The sequence below is a fragment of the Rattus norvegicus genome, chromosome 3 (genome assembly GCF_021556685.1).
Source record: "Rattus norvegicus strain SHRSP/BbbUtx chromosome 3, alternate assembly SHRSP_T2T, whole genome shotgun sequence".
Classification (NCBI taxonomy): domain Eukaryota; kingdom Metazoa; phylum Chordata; class Mammalia; order Rodentia; family Muridae; genus Rattus; species Rattus norvegicus.
In genome coordinates, this window is record NC_141536.1 from 43,225,825 (window position 1) to 43,231,073 (window position 5,249).

At 43.4% G+C, this 5,249-nt stretch overlaps 1 non-coding gene across 1 annotated transcript; it reads left to right on the forward strand.

The window, feature by feature from the left end:
- The first annotated feature begins 1,382 nt into the window (after window positions 1-1,382).
- LOC120101955 (U6 spliceosomal RNA) lies at window positions 1,383-1,486 on the forward strand. The gene has a single exon (XR_015685032.1). It is a non-coding gene; the product is annotated as a U6 spliceosomal RNA (small nuclear RNA).
- Window positions 1,487-5,249: the final 3,763 nt, after the last annotated feature.

The window sequence follows — 5,249 nt, forward strand, 5'->3', positions numbered from 1 at the left end:
ATCTCATTGTAAACATGCCCTGGTTCTTCCCTCATAGAATAAGAACACATGCAACTTATTTTGGATTTTATGGGAGACCACAGTCTTGTGATATATATATATATATATATATATATATATATATATATATATATATATTTTAACAAGAACTTGGACTTTTAAATTTTTTAAGTCTGTGAGACTTTTAAATTTGGACTGTGCTATATTGTGATAATAACGTAAGATGTCAGGGACAAGAAAAGGAAATTAATACACACACATACAAGCATATATGCATATGCATTTGAATGGTCAATAAATGAACTGGCTAGATGCCATAAATATCAAGGATTTACACATATTCCAAGAAGAGAGTAGGAGGAGGTTCTTAAATGCTTGGAGTCTTTATTCTAAAATTGGGCGTGGTAGTGCATGCCTGTAATCTCAGCACTAGGGAGGAAGAGTCTAGAGGATTGTCACCATTTCAAGGCTAGCCTGGTCTACATAGCAATTTCCAGACCAGATAGCTATATAGCAAGATTCTGTTTCAAAGGAAGGAAGGAAGGAAGGAAGGAAGGAAGGAAGGAGGGAGGGAGGGAGGGAGGGAGGGAGGGAGGGAGGGAGGGAGGGAATGAGGGAAGGAGGGGGGAGCTTCACTGAAAAGTGATGCCTAATGGTGAGTCGAGCCACTTCTAAAGCCTCACAACTAGAGTTATTAGGGGTGATTTACAAACTATGCCGAAGCATCCCTGAAGTCTCATAAACACACAGCCATAGACTACATAAGTTGATAGCCCTGCGGTTCAATTTACAATGTATATTTTTAGAAAATATGTGGTGTTCACCAGTAGCCAGAACAACTCTGTGTCAGTTAGAGATCCAGCAAGGAACAGATAGCACTTCCAAATGAGGGATTGAGGATGGGACCATTTGCAGTGTGGGCCAGGGCTAAAAGAACACCTGGAAAGAATGGTGTCGCGCCCTGGGATGAGCTGTTGGGTAGAACAGCAGTACAGTCGCTGGCAATGAGTTTGCCGCTGTGAGAGCGGCTGCCTGTAAGAACCATGGCCCTCACAAAAGGCCACAGAGAACCTTCAGTGACCATAAAAGGAAGGAGGTGGCAGACAAGCCTGCCTCCCTGTTCACCTCGTGTTTTTATTTGCTAAACATGGCACCTCTGTGTGGGAAAGGGGAAAGTCAATCTGGAGGAGGAAATGGGAGAATATTCCACTCACATCGGTGTCCTACCTTGATCATTAGTAGCCACGTCTATGGACCTCGGGGCAAAGCCAGCTAGAAACACCAATGATAAATACCCATGGTGATGAGTTGGTTAAGGTCTTACCTTGGCTACTAATTCTAATTCTGTAGAGAAAAGATTCACATTAAAAGAACTAGGAAGAGTGCTCGCTTCGGCAGCACATATACTGAAATCGGAACAACACAGAGATTAACATGGCCGCTGCGCAAGGATGACACGCAAATTGGTGAAGCGTTCCACAATTTTAAAGAAAGAAAAAAAAAGAACTGGGAAGAAAAGGCAAGTTAAGAAAGAAAGGTGTTTCTTGCTGTCAGCAATTAGTACTTGGTTTCTGCACACCAGGCAATATGTCTAGAAGCCAACTGGGGTGTCTTTGTACTGAACTAGAAGAAAAGTACCATCCTGCTCATGGCTTAAACTGGTCAACGAATGCTGGAGATTTATTCAAGCAAGGGTTGGAACCATCCCGATGTTTATAATAGATATTAACCTCAGAGAAACAACGTACGAAGCAGAAATGGATAGGTAATAAGGGGACAGAGCCCTCCCCGAATCAAAATGGCTAAACAGTATTCTGGACATCGCAAAGCCGCCGTCTGCTGTAAGAGTAAAATTTATTTCAATTTGTAAACAAGTCGACATGAATTGGAGACAACACACCTGTAGCCATTCTTACCTAAAAATAATGTCTAACGATTGGGGGAAGATGTAGGTTGACGTCAAGGCGATACATGATTGGACAGTAGAGAGTGGGGGCGGGGACAAAGTTTTTGTAAGGCGGGAGAGAGGAGGAAGGACAGAGATCAGGAAGGAGTCTGCAGAGAAGGGTGGTTCAGATTTAGGTGAATTAAATCGATTTTTATCTTGTCTAGGTGGGCGGTTTATATCTTTATCAATGGGCAGTGAATTTATTGTGTGAATGAATTGTGGATCGAGAATTTAACATATAAATCTAATTGCTAAATTACAAGTTTCTGAAACTTTGATTTTACTGGGCTAAAGAGGACAGTGTGTGAAAGAAATGGCTGGGGGGCTGGGGATTTAGCTCAGTGGTAGAGCGCTTACCTAGGAAGCGCAAGGCCCTGGGTTCGGTCCCCAGCTCCGGGAAAAAAAAAAAAAAAAAAAAAAAGAACCAAAAAAAAAAAAAAAAAAAAGAAAGAAATGGCTGAGAGGCAGTTAGAGTGTACGATGTGGTTCTGTTGCCCGCATGGAGCGCAGGGCCTGCAGAATGAGATGAGGTGTGTGTGTGTGTGTGTGTGTGTGTGTGTGTGTGTGCGCGCGCTTGCGCCAGGCATGGTAACTACTGCCTAGGGGAATGTGCAAGGAGGGTGACTTAAAGGGAGACAGTTGAGACTGAGTGGCTTTCCGACAGAGCGGCAGAGTAGCAGCCGGAGTGAGCAGATCCAGCTCTCGGGAGCTGAAAGCAAACGATCCTTTTTAAATTTTACTGCAACAGGAAGAAATGTCCAGATGAAGACCTGAGATTTCATAGGTTTAGAAAATTAATTTTCCTTAAAAAATTGTTTTTGTTGTTTGTTTCCTTTCTTAAAAATCTTATGCATCTCATTTTCCCAGCGCCATTTATTACTAAATGGTATTTATTCTCAGGGGTTTAAAATGGATGTCATCCTTAATGCTGAGAACATGGTTTTTGGAAAAGCACTGGAGAGGAAAGACGATCAACTGAGTTCCTGCCATTTGGTTCAACAAAGTTGTAGGAAACTTTGAACGCACTTTAAGAAACAGGCTCCGATTTCCTTCCTGGTGTCTGAAGATGCCCAAATATCTCAGAGCCACGCAGCACACTTCACGCCAGTGATGCAGCAGATTTTACCAGCCCCTCCATACGGGGTAGAGTCATTGTCATTCAACAAAGTAAGAAGTGAGAGCAAAACAACTCACAATGAAATGTTCCTCTTGTTGAATTTTCTATATATAATCATACCAGTAAAAATGTAAAGTAAGCCAGGTGGTAGTGGTGCACACCTTTAATCCAAGCACTAGGGAGTAGAGGCAGGTGCATCTCTGTAAGTTCGAGGCCAGCTTGGTCACAGAGTGAATTCTAGGATAGCCAAGGCTACACAGAGAAACCCTGTCTTGAAAACATAAAAATAAAAATAAGACCTTTGTATAGCTAGTGGCAAAGCATGTGTTTACTTAGTGTGAGTCATTAGGTTCAATCCCTAGCAGCCCAATTAATTAATTAATAGTACAATATCAAAAATGTAATTAGAAGGCTGAAGAAATTGTTCACTGGCTAAGGGCACTTTCTGTGCAAGCAGAAGACTTGAGTTCAAATCCCCAGCACCCATGTGAAAAGTCAGGCATTGATGTGCCTGTCTGGAACCCCAGCACTGAGTGGTAGAGACAGGTGAATCCTAGGAGCTTGGGGGCCAGCCAGCCTAGCAAAAATAGTTAAACTTTCAGTAGAGAGTGATGGAGGAGGACACTCAGTATCCTCTTCTGGCTTCCAAATGAATATTTATGACAACATGGATACACAGAGGGAGGGACAAGCATGCGTGCATACACACAATTAATTAATTCTGCCCAATTACAAGACTGGGACCTGGAGATATAACTCAGCGGTTAAGAGCAGTGGCTGCTCTTCCAGAGGACCTGAGTTCAATTTCCAGTACCCACATAGTGGCTTAGAACCATCCAGAACTACAGTTCAGGACATCTGAGGCCCTCTTCTGGCTTCCTGGGGCACTGGACATGAATGTGGTACACAGATGTACATACAGGCAAAATACCACCCACATAAAATATTAAAATTTTGAAAGAAATAAAAGAAAAAGAGGGAAGGGGAAGAGGGGGGGGGGGAAGGGGGAGGGGCTGCTGATATAATCCAGTGGGTAAAGTGCAAAGTAAGCATTTCAACTTACATTTCATCCCAGAACTAATGTAAATGTGGAAGGAGAGAACAGACTCCACAAAGTTGTCCTCTGACCTCTGACACACCACAAGTGCAGTGATAGTCACCTGCCTATTGACACATATTTCACATACACACACACACACACACACACACACACACACACACACCATTTTTCAAACATTTAAGAGAGGGCTTTGGGGGTTGGGGATTTAGCTCAGTGGTAGAGCGCTTGCCTAGGAAGCGCAAGGCCCTGGGTTCGGTCCCCAGCTCCGAGAGAAAAAAAAAAAAAAAAAGAGAGGGCTTTGGGACGGATGATCTAGCTGGATGAGTAGTCATGTTTGCTGGCAAGCCTGCTGATCTGAGTTTAATCCCCGGGACTTACAGGGTAAGAGAGAACAGACTCCCAAAGGCTGTCCTCTGTCCTCCAGCTCATGATGAAGCCTCCTGCACATGCACGCATAAATAAAACATAAGTGACATTTATATTTAAAGAGGCTTAGACCGTACAGAGAAAGGCTTCCCCATGTTAAACTCCGCACGAGAGTACTACAGAGGGGCAGAACAAGTTTATGTTAACAGGACCTCGCTATCTCTAGATCGTGATGGTGAAGGAAGTCTCACTATGACGCAGCTGCTCAGAACTGCACCCTCACTCACGGCGAGTGCCTGTTATCCTGGTGAACTCTAGGAGAAATCTATGGTTCCTACTGCCGCCGTTCACTTCCTGGCTTCGCTGAGGTACCTGGGGAAGTGTGCCGGAAGCTCTGTATAACTTTCACAAGCCTCTGAGTTTATTACTTAAACACATTTTCAAAGGTTCCACGCTCTGCAATTCAATACGTTTAATATTCCTGAAAGTCAGAATTACCGGCTGGTGGGTGTAGGGACAGGGCGTGAGTACCAAGCAGATCAGGCAGAATGTTTGGGCGGCGGGATAATCCTGTGTCTAGATTGTGGTCGTGATTGTGCGGTTCGATGCATGTGTAATAATTCATCAGGCTGCCTACGAACGCAATGTCAGTTTTATTATCACTTTAATATTTATAAAATTTGTCATCTTTTATTTAAAGTGTTGAAGGGTTTAGAGTAAGACTTTCATTTAGGCGTTGGGACATTGGGCAGATAAAT